The sequence below is a fragment of the Furipterus horrens genome, unplaced genomic scaffold (genome assembly GCF_987537825.1).
Source record: "Furipterus horrens unplaced genomic scaffold, mFurHor1.1.pri manual_scaffold_12, whole genome shotgun sequence".
Lineage (NCBI taxonomy): Eukaryota > Metazoa > Chordata > Mammalia > Chiroptera > Furipteridae > Furipterus > Furipterus horrens.
This window is the reverse complement of record NW_028327182.1, coordinates 76,295,914-76,315,683: the sequence shown is the minus strand read 5'-3', so window position 1 is coordinate 76,315,683 and position 19,770 is coordinate 76,295,914. Positions and strand designations below refer to the sequence as shown.

Genomic DNA, 19,770 nt, shown 5'->3' with positions numbered 1-19,770 from the left:
AGAAAAGTTATCATTTACAATAGAAGGACAGAGAGAGAGTACTTCCTAGACAAGGTAAAGCTAAAAAAATTAATTATCACCAAGACATTATTATATGAAATGTTAAAGGGACTTATTTAAGAAAAAGAGGATCAAAACTATGAACATTAAAGTGACAACAAACTTACAACTATCAACAACTGAATCTAAAAAAAACAAAAACAAATCAAACTAAGCAAACAAGTAGAACAGGAACAGAATCTTAGATGTGGAGATCATATGGAGGGTTATCAGTGGGGAGGGGGAAGGGAGACAATGAGGTTAAAGGTATAGGGATTAAGAAGCATAAATGTTAGATACAAAATAGACAAGGGGGTGTTAAGAGTAGTAAAGGAAATAGAGAAGCCAAAGAACTTATATGTATGACGCATGAACATGAACTAAGGGGATATTGCCAGAGAAAGGTGTGGTCCTGGTAGAGGTGGACAAAGGGAAAAAAGTTGGAAAACTCTAATGGCACAATCAATAAAATATACTTTAAAAAAGGAGTACTCTAATTAAAAAGCACCAGCTACATGCCATGAAAAACCATTGCAAATATTTTGGGGGAAAAAAATCACACATATTTTTTGGTATGGCATAATTTTAAAATGAAATAAGAGCTGCTGGGAAATGCAAACTCTTTCTGTTCTAGGGGACCCTTCCTGTTCCTGAAGTCTTCCTTACACCCTGAGAACAGAGAAGATGAAAACCATTGCCATCATTGCTGAATACCAGATAGTCTTTATCTCTTCAAAAACTGATGCATATATTATTTATTTATTATTTCAGCATATTCTTCTAAGATTGGCTCAGAGGTCAATAGAGGGCTTCAAAGAGTTGGCCTCTGGGAAAGTATGTGTGTTTTGCTTCTTATTTAAGGACATAATTTCTCTTATTAAAAAGTCAAAGTTTATTTGACTTTCTACTTTGGGACATATTAAATTTCCTTGCATAACTCTTCATTCTACAATAATGCAGTCTTCCTTTCTTGGTGGACTAATATTATTTTCCATCAATTTTTTTGTATGAACAAGGCTAGAACATTGTAGTTGAGACTCTATGCATGCATGCTGGGTGTTCCTGGTTCCTAGGAGGTGGGCAAAGATGCTTTCTTGGAAGAACAGCTCTTATGGAAGCTGTTGTAAGAAATTCACTATCAGAATAGGGTGTCTATGTTGCCTACCTCCATAGTTGTGGTTGGCAACCTCTGTTTACATGTGCCTTGATGTCTAGTGTGGCCCATCTTTTCATGATTTGTAACTGGAGAGAAAATGGAATATTGTGGAATGTGCTTGTTTCTTCCTATTGCTATTTCTTCTTTATCCATTTAAAGACCCCTGCCCTGCCAAACCAGAAAATTTTATGGGCTGAAACTCTAGATATGTATGTGTGTGTGTGTGTATGGTAGTGATGGGGATTAATTCCATATGAGACCCATGAAGTCTAAGTTAGAGACTAATAAAAAGATATTAGAAAAGTTGTGATTTAAAGAGGCGCTCAGTTAAATAAATAAATAAACAAAATAAAAAATAAATAGGCACTAAAAAAGACTTCCCTGACTCCAAATATCCTACTCTGCCTACCTGCCAACAATATGCCAAAGTTAAGGTGTTCAGAAGTCTATTACTAAAGCATAAATACCTTTCTCTGAGTGGTGGGAAGAGATTAAAGGAGGTGGTGTTGATGTTAAAACCCAATTCAATATTAGCTCCACTTTGAAGTCTTAGAAAATTATGAGAGTGATACATGAGTATATAAAAGGTCAGCTTGCTCAAACATTCACCTAGAAAAATTTGTCTTGTGATTACTGAAAATTATTCATCTAGCTTCAGTAAAAATATAGTAAAGATCTAGGAATTCACATGAAGCAATTTCATCCATAATTATATCATAATAATGTTATTTGTTTTAACAATTATCAGACTATGCAATTTTCAGCACACTTTTAGATTTATACTATCACATTTAATAGTTATTTAAGTTATTTTGAGACCTATGTCTCAGTGTTGAACCATAATCTGCCTGCATGCATCTCTCATCCTTTAATCTCATCTGCCCAGAGCAGGACATAACCTGTGACTTTCATAAAATCTCTTCGTATTAAAGACCACTTACTCTCAAGGCCTCTTAAGCCAATGTGGAGTAGAAAGAGAAAGCATTAAGGGAAAACAGTTGCTGAACTACTGACAAACAGTAAGCACTAAAATTTGGGGGAGGGGGAGTAGGAGGGGGAGAAGGGGGGAAAGAAGGGGAAGGGTCTAGTCAAGGAATGTGTATAAATGACCCATGGACATGGAGAACAGGGTGGGGACTGGTTGTGGGAGCAAGGGAACAGGATGGGCAGGGCTGGGGAAAGCAACAGGGAAAAATTGGGACAACTGTAATAGAACAATAAAAAAAAAATTTAAAAAAAAGAGAAAAAATTTTTCAAAAAACAAAGTATATATAAGGTTGTTCCTTGAAAATTGATAGAAAAATATTTAATAACTTGGATGACCATCACTGGGAGACTAGTTAGGAAAATTATTTAATTATTATTTAATATGATGAGACTATTTAAAATGAGAATATAGTGATACATTTTGACTAGGGAAGATATTCATGGCCCACTGAGTGAAAGAAGGTACTTATAAAAAATACATATTTTTCTGTTTTGCAAAATTATAAACACATATTTCTAAATATGCATTACAATGTAGCTAATGGATGTTTAATATTAGTTGTATTTGGATTGTGGGATATGAAAAATTTTCTTCTCTATATTTTTCAATGAAAAAAATGTCCCTAAAATTTTATTATTTTCCCTAAAAACAATATTATTGCTTTCAAACTGAAACAAGAATAAATGGCTGATTAGTGCACAGTTGGTATTTAAGAATATATTTGTTATATTGAAACTTGAAGGCTTAGTCTTTTAAAAACAGAGAGAAAAGGCAAGAGAGGTGTGTGTGTGCATGTATGTGTAAGAAAACAGAAAAGAAAAATATTTTCAGGGTGATCTAATAGAAGCAATGGAAACAGATTAAGAAAAATGTCAAAGCTGAATATTAAAAATATAAAATTCCCAATGAGAGATACACTGGACAGCGGAACTGAACCACAGGGGAAGTGACAGGGGTCTATTACTTGAGTCATGTTAAAAAAAAAACAAACTATTTTTTTTGTCTTTTCCAGTTTCTGAAAGTTGACCTTTCAGGGACCCATCTCCATTTCTTCTTTTCATTATGAGAAAATTGAAAAAAGGTCAAAATTATATGTCAGATTTCTCCTAGTGGCTTAATTTAAGATGAAACATCTCAGTGTTGAAGAGTGACCACTCCATGACTTTCTTGTCTGTGGCATAGGCTTTTCTCTCAGGCAAACCTGCTCTTTGTAAAATTCTAGCCTAGGGCCTTTGCAGCTGGCTGGGCCCCAGCCCCTCAGGTTCATCATGGAAAATGAGGGTCTGGATTAGCGACACGTGGGCTGTATTTAAACAGTATGTTATGGCCTCCTGCCTGTGTGTAGGTTTTGATAAGGTCACAGCACATCTGGTTTGCATCCACCCTCGCAGTCTGAGCAGGAAGTAAGATGCTGGTTTTCTGACCAGTTAGATGTGGGTTGTGAGGCTGTCTTCTACAATGAAGTTGAGTGCAAAGATGACTTGAGTATTTCTTCTTTCTTCCTCTTATTCTTGTGAGCTGAGTTTTAAATGCATCATTTTAAGCTACAAACATAAAACCAGAAACCAGGTTAAAGCACTGGAGCCATTGTTAGGCTCATCATGGTACCTTACAAGGCCATCTGAGCATATATCAACACAAAGCCTCTCAACCCCAGGTTCAAGAGCTTTTTATGCCCCAAGAATCCCATCTTAAAATAAACTCTTGCAGTCGACCCTGCTGTTTCTGTATCTGCAATCTACTTCACACTTTTTAGTTTCTTTTTGTCTCTACTCATTTCTATACTCAACACTTTCATTTACGTGTCCTTTGCTCTACCTTCAATTACTATGTTCTGACTTTCACCCTAACCATTCTTCTGAACTGCTTTATCCAAGGTAATGTGTTGTCAAATTTTATGTTCTTGACATCGTGGAAAAGTCTGATGTTAGTATCTATCGAATTCTTAAAATTCTTCTATCTGGGTATCCATAGCATTTCGTGTTCTATTTCTCCTACTTCTCTTCCTCTTCTGTCACTTGGTTTTCACAGCACATTTTTCTCTTTCACTAAAAATATTTATTGTCCTCTCTGCTCTTTGCTCAGTCTGATACCTTGGAGAATTAGCCACCATCAATACCTTTACATTGGTGACTACCACATCACTCACATTATCCATTAAATATGTCTAGTTGGATGCCCGATGGTCATCATAAACTTCACATGCCCAAATCAAACTGGTCTTTCTCACCCAAACCTGAATGCAAATGACAACCATATTCCCAGTGGTCTTTCTCTGTCTACCATCTTCTCAAACTTAGAGGCTAGAAGCTTTGCAATTATGCTCTGTTCTCCCATCTCCTTCTATGTACGCGTTTCTAGTAAAGTCTTCTATTTTTGTTGAAAGACTAAATTAGTTTTCAAGTTAACTTCCCTGTGCAGTCCCCCTCCTAATTACAGAAGCCTCTGTTGCTACTATTGTGGGTTACTCCAAATGTGTCCTCTCTGCACACAATTCAACTGGTACACTTCTATCAGGCTAAATCTCTTGAAGGCCTATATGTATTGAATTATTCCATTAGGTTTACTATTGATAAGTGAAAAATGCTAGATATTTAGTTTAGTTTTTAAGGATCTCCAAAATTCAATTCTGTACAATTGTCCTCCCTTTTAACCTACTACAGAAATCAAAGTGTGACCATCTACTATGTGTCTTTTGATCCAATCTTCTTGGTTAATTTCCTCTATCCCCTTTTGCCTCTGAGACTCCAAACCTTCTGCCTAAGTAACTTCTGCGGTAGGATGGGACTGAATCCAAGCAGAAACTGCCTCTCCCATGACTTTTTTAGGGTTTTAAGTGGCTTTAACCTCAATAACCACAGTGAAAAAAAATTTTACTTTTGAACTGTGGAACCGAATTCTCAGTAAGAAATAAAGTGCTTTCATCTTACTTTCTGCCTGAAGCATTCATGTATAAATCACTACAGAAATTTCATATGAATAAAGCATTTCTTTCCTCACATCTGAATTCACATTGACTTTAAAATGAAACTAACAGTAGTAAATGTGAGTTGTTGGGAAAAAATCCAATTCAGGGGCTTTAATAATAATGTCTTTACTCATTTATATTCTCAGTAGGGAATGAGTATAATAAACATTTTTCTGTTTTTATCCTTGAAACTATTCTCCATTGCTAGGTCAATCTCAAGGGGACTTTATTCATATACGTACTGGGGAATTTTCTGTTTAGAAACCTAATATAATGCCAAACTTTATCCTGCTTAGGTTTTTTATTTTTTAAATAAGCATTCTACATTATTGTAATAAGTGAAAAAATATTGAATATTTTTGAGCTTTAAAAAGCCAGACTGCTAAAAATATGGTAAATATTTTAAAGTAGACTACAAGTTAGCAGTAGTTTCATTCTGCATTCACTGAATTTTTTAATTCCTGTAAATGATTAGAGTCTCTTTAAGAAGATAATAATTACTTATTAATAAGACTTCTGGCTTACAAGTTGATCTGAGATGGCAAGTAAGGATGTTTTCAAAAAGAGGCACCATAGTCTGGGCAATCTTTCACAACATTTTTCCTGGTTAAATTGTTTCATAAAATATTACCAGCAAACAGATACCACTTTTCCACTCTCCTGAGAATATGTGAAATAAAGGATAAAAATGTCTATCTTGCAAGCTTAGAATGAAGATTACACAGAAGAAAATAGTATATAAAATATTCAAATATTAAATTGAGAGAATCATGAGTGATATTGCTCACCACACCCTTATTCAGTCCTCCTCCTCCCCATGTATTTAATTATGAAGTACATAAACATACAGAAGAGTGTACAAAATATATATGTACAGTTACTAGGATAATCAATGAAATGGACGTCTATGAATCAAGGACCAGATCAAAAAATTAAACACCACCAGAACCTTAGAAGTACCCTGTGGGTCCTTCCTCTTCATTATTCTTCTCCTGGGCTGGGATATGATACCTTAGAGTGAGTGCAGTTGCTTCCTTGGGACTCTTCCCCATGTGATTACTGTTCAAGTGGCCTGATAAATCTTTTATTTACATCCCCAACTAATCTGTATCTCTCTTCCTGTGCTGCCCAGCCCCCACGTGCTCAGACTACAGTTGTTCTATATTCTGTCTTCTAGAAATCCAACCTACCTATATTGCCCCCACCAGTCAGGATTCCAGGATATAGCTAATATACTCATTTTGGGAAATTTGAGGACAGTTTAATGGTGGAAGTTTTTAAAATTTTTACAAAAGTAGGAGCAGGATTGAGGGAAATCAATATAAAATAATGTATTGTACTATTTTGGGGCTAGCAACAGATGAGAACCCTCACCCTCTAGCTCTGAGACTGCTAAAGAATGAAGTAGCTTCTGCAGCCTAGAACTAAAGAGCTTGGAGCAGGCTGAAATGAAGTGTAGTCTTTTGTAAGAGACACAGCCAGCCTGGGGGGACCCATGGGAGCACATACTCCAAACTCACCCCCACCCCTTTTCCTCCAATCGTCTGATGCTCACTTCTCACCACAGTGAAGAATCCAAGAGGAAAGAGTGCAAGGGAATCCATTCATGAAACCATAAAGAGACCCCCCTGGGTCATTGAGCAGATGGAGATGAGTGGAGAATAAATCTGTGTGAGTAAATGATGGCATTCACAACTCTTAAGGCCCCAGCACCAGAGAGCTTCAGAAAACATCCATAAGTGCCCTAGCCCTAGTGTCTTTAGGAAGAAGAACTTTCTGAAACCCCGTCCACATCTATTTTCCTGTGTGGTTTGTCTTAAGATTTGATCGCCATCTCTTTGGAGATTCTCCAAGACACCCCCACCCCAACTCATTGTCCTGTAACTTGATATCATGAAATCGTTTACACATATGTTTAGCGAAATACAATTTATTTTTCAAGGCTCAAATAAAATAATATTCCTTTCTGGCAACTTTCCTAAGTAGATACTCCCAAACATGCACTTTGGAGATTCTGAATCTTTTCTCTATCGTTAGTGCTTATTTCAGTTTTTGCATGCTCATGACAAGTTGAGCTCTCCTTACAATGTAAAGTTCTATGCTGTTATACCCAGCTCTTTTTTTAAATCATGTAAATACACTAGTAGTAACAGTACATGGTAAGGTGGGTTAGTTTTTGTGCGTGATTGACATGTTTGTTTCATTTGTGTGTGTGTTTGTGTTTTGCACATGCACTCATCTGTACTTGGGTGTGTTGGGTTGCTTTGTAAAATGTATTTATTGTGGGTGTTGTTTTTAAAATTGGAGAAATGCTGCACCAAGCAAAGACTGTCAAAGCTCTGCATTCCGCGTTTGAAAGTAACAACAAAAAAGGGTATCTTCTGCCACCATAGGTTCAGCTCCGGGGCAGTCTTTGGTCTGTGCTCACCTCCTGTGAGGCTGCCGTGCTTCTGAAATTTTGGACTCCATTTTCTCCCAAATCAAAATGTGTATTTCCTCATCTGCTTAAAGCCACACACAAGACTAGCTAATATGCAAATTAAAGCCCCATCAACTGATTAGTGGGTGACAAATGTGTTAACATGCTTTTTTACTTCTGAGTAAGAATCATGAAGTTTTGATAATGAGAGGCTATTTATTCCATGCCAGTCCTTTTGGGAAAACAACATTCATTGTCTTCTATGACCCTAAAAATAATTCATGTTTCATTTTTTTAAAATACAGATTTATGAAAATATAAAATTCAAAATGTATTTTTATACCTAGAGACATCTGGTGTTAAAATTTTAGCTTATGTTTTTAGTATTTTTTCTAAGTATATCATCTTTTATTTTAAAAAAGGAACTATACTTTTTTTAAGTCTGCCATTTGCACTTAGTATATCATAATATACCTCCACATGCTAATTATACTTTGAGAATATAATTAATTACTATATGATAAATATTTCATCATAAAAGTATCCTACAGTTTAAAAAGTACTCTATAGTTTACATTTTTCCAAATTCTCAGTGCAATGAACACTTATTTTCAACAGCATCTTTGTAAGCTCTTACATAATATAAATTATTTTTAAAAATGTTTTAATTTATCAATTACAGTTTGTATTTAATATTATTCTGTATTAGTTTCAAATGTACAGAAAAGTTGTTAGAAAGTCATGTACTTTATAGTATACCCCCCCCCCCCCGCCCTCTGCTTCAAGTACCCTCCTGCCCCTTACATATCATTGACTATATCAGCTGCATCGATGATCTGCATCTCTGGGGTATTCTGTTACTACCGATTTGTATTGCTTAATACTTTCACATAAGTTCTTAAAAGTAGAATTTCTGTTTCAAAAATATAAAATTTTGAAAGATGACATATTATTATATTGCTCTCAAGGGATTACAATAAGGTAAGAAAGATCTGAACATTCAGTAAATAGAGATTATATTATTTTTACACTCTTCCCAATTTGGTAGATAAAAATTGCTGTTTTAACAATCCCATGTCTTTGATTGCTAGCAAGGTTGAACAGTTTCCCAAAATGTTTAATGATTATTAGCATACATCCTTTTAAAATGTGCCTGTTACATATTATTCACTCATTTTTTTCTGTTGGGGATTCCTCTTTTTACATGGATTGTTTATACATGAAAAACATGAATCATTTGTCCATCTGATATGTTCCAATATAAAACCCTGGGCACTCCAGACAAGTGCCCGAGTCACATACAGATTTCATGAACTGTTCATGGTAAAATAACTAGTCCATGTTAAAAAACAATTGCAGAAACCAGATCTTACACTAAAGGGAACTCAAAGGCAACCAATTATTGATACATTGCTTATGGTTGGACTTCACCTTACTTTGCCCTTTACCCAGAAGTGGATAAAGTCCAGTGCCTTTGTTCTGGTTTGTATCTGACTCTGTCCTTAGGTGCAACCTCTCTCTACAGTTTTTTTCTTCAAGAAACAAAAGAAAATAATTTCTCTTGAAGTCACACTGTAACCAAACATTTCCTGTTGATGGCTTATGATTCTGATACATTATATTCACAAAGAGTTTCCAACACCACAGAAGAACCCGTTTCTCTTAAAACATTAAGATGATTATGTAAGTAAATCATGTTAAACGGACAAAAGTAACCTGACAAGCAGAGTCTCCACTTAAATGTAATACAAAATAGGTAACTTGGAATGTCTAAAACAACAAATTTCTTTATTTGAAGAGGTCTCAGTTTCTTCCTACATAGTCCTTTAACAGTTTCTATCCCATATGTTCACATGAAGTAAGTAGATTGCTGAGAAACATTTTAAACTCATGGACTTTGGGGCTTACCTTGTTTTGGTAGTATTCTTGTTTAAACAAGAGCTTCCACAGATCCCTGATCCAGTCACCTAGTTTTTGACCTTAGTTGTCTCAAGTATAAATTGTTACCGAATTGTGTAAATGTCTGAAAGAAGGAGGCCAGAAGAAATAGTCTCTTGAGGTTCCTTCTCAAAGGCCTATTAAGTTAACCCTCCCTTTTGCACCCTTTTACCATGAAGCAAGTCTCAATTTTTGTGGTGTTTATCTGCAAAGAGTCAGACTCCAGCTGCGGTCAATAAGCAAAACATAAGACTCCTTACATCTTATAATTGCAGCAGAACACTTTTAAAATATCTTTATTTTTGTTTAATTGGATGCAAAGCCATCATCTAACCCACTGTGACAAAGGGATAAAAATGCTAATGTAATCTTTTAAGTCTCTTATTGCTTTTTGGGGAGGAAAATTAGGTAAAACAAACCTATAGTGCTTCAGGCAAATCTAAGACATTTTGACAGGAGTTCATTTTCCTTGGTTGCCAACAATGATAATGATTGTAAACAGCATGTACCAAACATCTGTAGTTTGTATTTTGGAGGGTCTGGCTTCCCTTCCATCTCTATTTTTCCTTCCAAAAATGAAATAATCAGTTTTCCCATAGAAGTTATTTCTTAATTGTTGTTATACATAATAAATACAATTCAAGTACACATTTTAACATTTGACTTAATTTATAGAACTGTGTTAGAGTTATCCCTTTTATTATTTTTTCCCTTTTGCTTACAAATCTGAAAGTTGAAGACATGTGAAATGCTTAACACTCTTCTTTACTTTCTTAAACATTTGGTTTTGTAGTCTCCGAAGTTTTATCTTGAACTGAATACATCTTCATTGTTTTCTTATCTCTAGAAAACACATATGAATATTTATATAAAAACTCACCTTGCCTCACCAAGTTTTTATGATACACAATGCTATAATAACATTAATATGTGTAGCTAAATTTTTTGAACCCTGATGTATAATAAAGAATTTGACTGGTTTTTATCCCTGGTTCTGTGGACAGAGACTCTAAATCCTCACAACTTTCTAAATGATAGAAGTGACTTTGTTATTCATAGTTAACCTCTGGGACCATAAAGTGATTTTATGCTAATGAGGTGACTGCTGGGAAAGCCCTAGATAGTTTCCATATGGGGACTGGCTATGCTGGAAAAATCGATCTAGGATTAGAAGGTTGTGGTTTTGAGCTATATGAAGTCAGTCCAATCTCCTGACTTCTAGGAAGGGAAGAGGAATAGAGAGATTGGGTTGTATCACATGGCCAATGATTCAGTCAGTTTTGCCTACATAATGAAACGCAATAACACTTGAGTCACTGAAGCTTGTTGGCACTTTCTGATGGGTGAACTCAAAACCAAATCAGAACTCATGGTGAACTACCACAGAGAAGTTGCTCCTCTAATGCAAGAGGATAAAAAAGTAAATTAAAAAGTTTGAAATAAGTGAAGGTGTAATCGTTTTTAGCAATGAAAATATCAGCCTTGTCTTTGTTGCTAGATGCTTTCTCTTGAGCTGAAAGCCACTCTGTCTTGGCATTGACAATTCAAATCACGTCAGTGAGAGAGACTTAATTACCATGAAACCTTGTATTTATTTATTTATTTATTGGAAACCTTTTAACTTACTTTGATGTGAGAGCAAGGTTCTGTAACATATAAATTATATGCAAATGATAAAGAGAACATGCAAATTGAAAATTTGGAAACTAAAAGGTCACATACCACCAAAACACTCTAAATTAAGCATAAAATCACCAATTCTTTTCTAGGTTGAGAGAAGTTATATACTGAGAGTTGACCTGTTTATTACTCTGATTACTGTGTGTTACATTTAAAGTCCTTCAACAAAGGTATTTTGTATAGTAATAGAAAAGATTACTGAAAATTATTGTAGTTGAACCTACTGACCATTACTCTGCATGCCATGAGCTCTGATGTATAACTGAGTAACACCCACAAGATCCAACAGAGAGATAGTGAAAGATTTTGTAATAGTAGGTGGCTCTCAAAATGACAGATGAGAGTCAAATTTCACTCAGGAGCAGCACCACAAAAAATAACCAAGATACCAAGTAAATAAAGATTAAATCTATCAAATCTTACAATATGTAAAGGTTAACTCATTGAACCCAAAGAAATAAACAATAGTATTCTGAACAAAAATAAACTGGGTGAAACGGGTAGGGGAAGAGAAACAGTAACTTAAATAAATTGAAAGTTATCAAATAACTTGACTTTCAAGAAAAATAATTACCAAGTGAAAATTCTCCTTTGGATCAGCTGAATTGGAAAACAAATTATGCAATGTGCAATGCACATGAGAAACAAGCCCAGATGATTGCCATGTGACATCCCTATACATACACCAACTAACTACATCTTCAGAGCATAAAACCGAAGTCTGCTTACTTACTATAACTGTTACAAATATCACTAATTTAGAACAGCTAGTAGGAAATCCTAGCTTAGGTTTAAGTTACAGAACTTTTTAAAGTAAATTGTGTAACCTGCATCAGACTGTCTATGCCACTGTACAAGTTTTTGTTTTGTTTTGTTTTGTTTTAAGATGATAGGAAGCATACTATGTATAGCTGAGGAGAAATTCTTCATCAAACAATGCTATAAGACTGAAAGAATTAATTTCTCTGTTTTGTCCCTACCCATTTCATAATTCTGTAATGTAGACATAGCATCTTTGTCGTCTATAACTAGATTCTTTAATGTAAGTAAACAGCTAATCTTTTTAAGTAATTTAAAACATTTCAACATTAAATTTTAATTTCATTATTTATTTGCTTTGTGAGCATTATATTAATAACTAATGAATATTTTCCAATGTTTCTCCTTAAACCTTGTTTTACCATGCTCCTGAGCATCTCTAAGGGTTCTCTGTTTCCTAATGGATCAAGCTCAAACACTTTCCTTCATGCAGCTTCACCTAAATAACTGATTTAAAAGGCCACTCATTCTCTTTGCAAATCATATTTTTTTCATACAAAGTTTTAATATGCTCTTCTATACCAAAATGTATCTAGTTTTGATTCCAAGATTTTGCAAACCCTGATTCTTGCTGGAATTGCCTCTCCCACTCCCGACCCTCCAGTTAGAATCTACATAAGTTTTAACTCTTCAAGTCACTCACCACTTTCTAGGTGAATTCTGCACTGACTATAGTCCACACAACTTCTCACTGAATCCTTCATGGTTTTGTTCAATCTCATCTGGGAACTTGTGAGGAAATATGTTACTTCTAGGTCACATTATTCTTAAGTTAATCATCTTACTGTTTTCACTAGACACCACATCATAAACTTTTTTGTTTCCCCTCTGTAAATTGATGAAAATAGTACTGAGTACAAGGTATTGTAAATGACCAAAAATTTATATACTATTTCATGAATATGATTAAATAACTCATTGATGATTAACATGAGGTTTTGCTAATATGATGCAGATGCTGAGACTAAGTCTTACTGCGAACAAAGGTGAACATGGGAGATGTTCCCATGAAGACCCAGCTGAATTGCCCCAGGTGGATAGAAAGATGTGCACATGCATGCAAACACAATTCTACCCAGTGTCCAAACAATAGATGAGGAAAGAGTTATGTCCCCAAGTTCCAATGACGTGATTTATAGAGGCCACCTGAAACTTGGCACCAAGGCTCCAGCAGAACAATAAAGTGCCTGCCTCTCTTAAGCCCCAGAGAGGGAAATACAGGATTTCCCCTTGCAGGCAGGACAGTGAGTCAGCGTCGCTTGCACTAAACAATGGATAGATACACAGCAACTTAGAAATCTTTCATCCTTATCCTTTTTTAGAAGAGCCTATGCCGTATTTTCATAGGTAGGATCACTGACGCCTCACCCCTCCCTGCCTCCCTGCTTCTCTTGGCCATCATTTGTTAAACAGGATATTGCGACATTCTTTTCGGTATTTGGAAGGGGCTTGCTGTCATTAAAACTAAGGCAAAGAAGCAAACAGTTTTAGCTCAGGCTGGTCTTTCAGAAGCTGGGTAGAATTGATGGGGATATGTAAAGGAGTACCTGGAAGAATTGCTGATCAAGTCCAAAGAAAGACTAATCCATTCATTTTAAACGATCTAAATTTTATCAGGAGACTGTGCCTGGGATCACATAAATATCTATTTACAAAGGACATTTTAGACCAGATTATCCAAAATCAAATATCTGACCCTAAAACTTAGAAACTCACCTCTCTTAAAAAAAAAAAAAAATGTGTGCCACGCCATGGTTTTCATCATGCGTTGTTTTAGGTTAAACCCAAGATACGAAAGAAAACTGTTTCTTAAATTCATCTTTCTATTGACTCAGTGCCATTATCCCAAGAATGATTATATAAATGTACAAATCAGAGCAGTATAAAGTCCTACATTCTATGTTATATCCTGTCATTTTTATTTCCTAAGAAGGTTGCAAGTCTTGACGATATTCCACACAGGGACCTACTAGATACTTTCAAGCTCCAGTTAGAAGGTATTATTTCTGGTTCTGTCAGTTAGAAATTGAATTTGGCTCCTAATAACAGAAACCCAATCTCAATGGCTTATCCAACTTAGGGTTTATTTAGTTTCCCATTGGAGGCAGATAGTCCAGTCTTGGTATAGAGACTTCACAATTTCAGTAGGGAGTCTGTCTCCTTTTAGATTTATGATTCCCCATTCTTAGAATGTGACCCTTGTCCTCACACTCTCAGATTATTCTCAGAGCCATCATGTAGGGGGAGAGGGAAGGAAAGCAGTATGCCAGCTATTAGTTCCCTTTAAAGAGCTGTTCCAGAAGTCCCATTTAGTGACTTTCACTTATATCTAATTTGCTATAGCTCAGTCACTTGGCCACATTTTAATGTAAACGAAACTTACTATTTTAGCTTAGAAAGAAAAAGGGAGAGAATACATATTTTGCAGGTAATAGTCTCCATTACAATAGTGAAGTCCGATGCCTGTAATCCGTCAGAAGTCTGCTTGGACAAAGTAGTCTCAGAAGGTCCTTTGTTTCCCCATGAATTACTACCGAGCTCACAACTGAGGCAAAAACATTATAACTGCTATATGTTAAACATCATGTACCACTGCATGGGTCCTACTCTGAAGTTTTGAAATAATTCTTTGTTTATATAACATCTTATTAATCCTCTGAACAAAAAAATCTGCATTATAGAGTATTTCTGTGTTGTCTTGTGTTCATTGTTTTCTATTGCTTTGTTTAGGATTTTCAGCAGCATTTGGTTACATATTGCTTGGCCTAGCTAGACTGAGCACTTTCAAAGCAAGCTCTGCACTAAAACTTACTAGGATTCTTCAAGATGTTACTCTTGGGACAGTTCTATCTCTTTGGAATTTTTTGGTCTTATCTAAAAGCATAGTCACAGTATTTATTTTCTAATGTCTACAGATACTGTTGTGATGGCTAAAATAGAAATTTACTAAAAATCATCAACTAAAAAAAATTAAATAAATAAATAAATAAAAGCACCATCCGGATTCCCTATAGTTTTACCCCGTTAAGTGATCGTTATTCTCTCAGAAGTGGCATCTCTGGTTCACACAAACCCAGGGACACTTCAAACGTCACTAAAATAGGATTGGCCATGACACTCCTTAAGAGATTGCATTGCTGTTTTTCTTGTCAAGTCATCATTTTATATTCTCCATTTTCGTCATTGGGTTTTAAATAGTAGAGACTTTATTTTGATTTATTTCATTTTTTCATTTTTTTTTTTTTTTTTACTTAACCATTTGCCAAATGGTGTCTCAGCCATCATACGCTTAACGGGAAAACACATTTACTAGGAAATATGTCTTAGAAACCACTGGTTTCTGCTTCCTCTTGCACTCACGCTGATACATAATAGACCTGAGTATAAATATGGAGCATTCAATTGGATTCAGTTTAAAGGGTCCCAATTTTTCTAATGCATATACAGTTAATCCTCATTATTCATGAATTCTGTGTTTGTGAATTCATCTACTTGCTAAAATGTACCTGTAACCCCAGAATCAATATTGATGGCACTTTCATGGTCATTTGCAGACCTATGTAAGTGGCAAAAAAACAAAACAAAACAAAAAAATATTTCACCTGCCACATACATTTCCAGCTGAGGTCAAACAAGAAGAAACCTCTACTTTTTATTCTAGCTCTCATATTAACACATATAAACACATGTCTTTTTGTGTGGCCTATTTAGTACCACATTTTTTTTTTTGTTAGTTTTTGTTGGTGATTTTGCTATTTAAAATGGCTCCCAGATGTAGTGCTAAGTGTTATCCAGTGTGATTTCCCTTTGAAGGAAACATGTGCTACGTAAGTTTTGTTCAAGCATGAGTTATAGTGTTTGTTGGCTGTGAGTTCAATGTTAATGAATCTTAAACACAATGTCTTTGAACAGAAACCCACAGAAAACAAGGTATGTGTTACTTGGTTGATGAAAATGTTATGACCAGAAGCTCTCAGGAACATAACAGGGTTTTTCCTCTAGGAGCGATGGTTCAGTAGTCACTAATTCAGTGTTCACAGTGGCTTTATAGAGCACAGCTACCACCAATAGTGAGAACTAATTGTATTCTGTTTCAATTGACCCTTATAGTGGATCTGTCTCTCCATGGTAAAACCATAGTATTTAAGTCTTTATGGTTCTTGTTTTCTTGCTTCCATGGTCAAACTGTCCATGTTGCTGAAATCTGAAGGTCATTATTCTCAGCTATAGAAAGAGAGCTGAGGAAAGAAAATAAAAATAGAGAGATTTTTTCCAGTCTCTCTTTTGTGCATAGAAGAAAAAGAATTGAAAGTATGTGTTGTAATTTTGTGCTCTACTACTAAGTGTTAGACTCTGTATATATCTTTTTATCACTTCAGTTTTCCAGTCATAATCTACATGAAATTGATTTTAAGAGAAAACCCAAGTTATTTTCTAATAGCATGCATAGATGCACTCTGGTGTCCAAGGACAGACAACCAGCAGCTCTGAGACCAGAGAGTGAGAAGCTAGGACAATTCCTTGGCAAGGGGAATAAGGAAACTGAGACAGCTGAACACAATGGCTAAGCAATTTACAGCCCAGTGCAGATTGTGATCAAGGCTGAAGGTCCCGAGTGCCTGGCAGGGGACAAAACTGGGAACACAGGAACCTCGCCCCCAGGGTAACATCTTCCCCCCTGGCCTTTCTTCCCTGGAGATAATGTTTAGAAGGTAACATCTAGGCCTCTGTTGTATTTTAGCTCCTGGCCCAGAATAGCAGCAAAACCAGGTGGGTGATGCCAGAACCAACTGCAATGACTATAGACCCCCTGCCCTGTCACTGATCAAACAGGGAAGACCATGACCCTGAAAGGGCACACCTGGAAAACTAATAAATATTCTACTGAAACCCTTTCCTAAGACCTCCCCTAAGATTCCCACCTGCAAGAGAAAAATGAAAGCCTTAAGACAAAGGACCCAGTTCTAGCACTCTCCCCCTGGGAAGCAACCAGAGCCATTTTCTTTTTCTTCTTCTCCACCCCTACTTCTTTCTTCACAGGCACGCGTCTCCTAAACTCTAAGGTGATGGGCAGTTGGCATCTTGTCCCAAGCTAATCCCTTGAACTTGTCCCCAAAGCCGCCTTTTCTCTGACTTCCCAGTGAGCTAAGGCAGCCCAGCCTGGGCTCTCCTGTTGCTTCCTCTAAGCTAAGACCTTCCTTGTTTCACTCTCCCCAGCCTTAATAAATGTATCCTCAAAGTCACCTGGACTTGTGTTGTGAAATCTTTCCTACATGAAGTCAAGAGCCCACACACTACAGCTGGCTCTAGACAGACCCACTCAGGGCCAGGCCCCCATCCGGTAACAGTTCTAGCTGATCATATCACTTGAAGCAGATAACCATACTAGATTTCTTCCTCTTTCTCTATTACACACAGACACATACACACAGGGTTCTGTCCATTTAAGATAATTTCTTTTCAACATCATTAATTCATTTAACCAACATTTACCTAATATTTATTGGGGACTATGTATATCATTGTGAGAGATAAGTAAATGACTGAGATTCAGATTAGGTCCTTAGGCAACTTAGGGACACACTTAAAAAAAAGGATAATGATGTGTACTTATTCTTGACCCTCTTTACATTGTTGCTTCTTGACTAGATAAAGCTGGATGCCTGTTAGACAGATATGTGTGCAAAATACCAAGAAAGGTGTACGTGTTTGCATATATGAAGCAAGAACTTTGTGTAGGTTCATGGCTGTCATTTTCTTCAGCTTTAATTGGGACTTCTTTCGTGTTGCCTTGTGAACACTTAAAATGTCACAAGTTTCTGCTTTGCTTCTTAGGTTGGCAAAACTGTAATTTGTTTAAAGTTACTAGCAATTTATCTTGTCATGTACTGCACTATTAGGAACTCAAGAGATGGCACTGAATTTATGGGAAGTATCAGACTATTAATTCTCAATGAGAACTGAAAATTCATCATATTCTTTTCTTCCTGGTTTTGCATAATGTGATTAAGTTATGCTTGTATAAGATAGAGAAAAGCTGAAGACTGGTTGGCAAAATGGAAGCCTCTGACTTACGCTGTTCATTGGGAGTCCTGTTCCTTCTTGGGTTTTTTTCCTATCTTCCTTACTGTATGTCAAACTTAAATGACAATGAGCCCTTAGACCTGTTCCCTTGAAAAATCATCTAACAACATCTGCATTTACTTCAATATTTCCTTATGATTCTAAAACAAGATTTTCTCAGGAAGGTGGGGAGGGGGAGAGAGAGAGAGAGAGAGAACAGAAAAGAGTAAACCAGAAAGAGGCAGGGAGAGAGAAAAAATAGCCTTTGGTGGCAGCTGTAAAACTACCACAAACACATTTACACTCAGCCTACTTCCAGAAGTTATTTGAGATGCCCTACAAAATTAAATATTAAAACAATTTTTAATGGTCCAAATTTTTAAAAAATGATAATAAAAGGAAAGCTGTTTTTAAAACAGAAAACATTGACCAAAGATAATAAAGGAGACTGGATGTCTCAATTTAACTCTTTTTCCTGCAGCCAAAGCTAAAGTTGAAAATCTATAAAACACAAATCCTTCATTATCCTATTAATGAAGAGAAAATCATTGCAGTAAGAGATAGTGTTACCTCTTAGACTTTGGTCCCATAATAAAATGTTCATTGTGTGAATCGTGATTACAGAAATCTGATTTAAATCCATGGGTGTCCTACTGCCTTCAGCTGTGTGAACAGAGCAAGATAACCTTGAGTTTAAACATTTTCTTTGAAAAATGGAAATGATACAGGGCATTGCCTGCTAAAGGGTAGGGTGCCAGGTGCTACAGCATCTCACACTTGTTACCTCTGTCTGTTGACTTACCTTGTGGTCATGGGTGACAACTGGGCCAGCAGCTGCTTCACCTTCGCCAGCTTGGATCTTGTTTTTCAGTTTCTTTGAATCCTAATCAGATGTATGTGTGCAGCTCTGCGGCAAAGGACAATGGTTTCAATTGCTGGTTACGGGTGTTGTCAGAGTACGAACTGATGAGAGATACGGACTGCAGCTGATTCTGATTTGTCCCTGTATCTTCCGAGTTGTCCTCAACTCTTCCCAATTCACTTTTGGTTATTCTTCCTGACTGTTGGCCTTACTGACCTACAGGGACCTCATTCCCAACACCAGTCAGAGTAAAACAGTCTTCCATAGACTCCTTTACCAACTCCCATAAATGAATGCGGTCTAAGTGCTATAATGCATTCCTTGTGCCATGTCATTTTTAGTTTTGTTTGCCTGATCAAACCCTACCTGATACCTAAAGTGATGCCTGCAATTGGAATACTATCAAAGGTAAAGCTAAAACCTGTGACATTTTCTTTAAGACCATGCGGTAAGCAAAAACTAGAATGTTCTTGGTGACTATAAGCTTGAAAGACAATGAAAAAAGTGTTAGTGAATGATGAAAACATATGTGTATTACATAATGGCAGAAATTTTGATAACACTATATCAAATAACATGTAATGACATGGAAAATAGAAAATATACATAAGGAAGAAAAGTTTGGCTAAGGAGATTTCTAGACAAAAATTTGAAAATGCAAATTAATTTATTTTAGCTACAAATAAGGTATCATTAAGAAGAAATTCTGAACTTATTCACAAACTAAGAGTTTATTTACTTAGTTCACTATCTGTGTTGTTTATTGAGAATCTAGCAGCACTAGGTTGGAACCTCAGTTAGAGTCTCTATCCTCTTTAAAACCCCAGTTCCTAGACCA

The 19,770-nt window shown here is 36.0% G+C and overlaps 1 long non-coding RNA gene across 1 annotated transcript; it reads right to left on the bottom strand.

Annotated features, from left to right (window-relative positions):
* Window positions 1-10,226: 10,226 nt before the first annotated feature.
* Window positions 10,227-18,932, bottom strand: LOC149996425 (uncharacterized). Its single transcript, XR_016507438.1, has 3 exons — window positions 18,873-18,932; window positions 12,651-12,729; window positions 10,227-10,351 (listed from the first exon to the last, which is right to left on the bottom strand). It is a non-coding gene; the product is annotated as an uncharacterized LOC149996425 (long non-coding RNA).
* Between the last annotated feature and the right edge of the window lie 838 nt (window positions 18,933-19,770).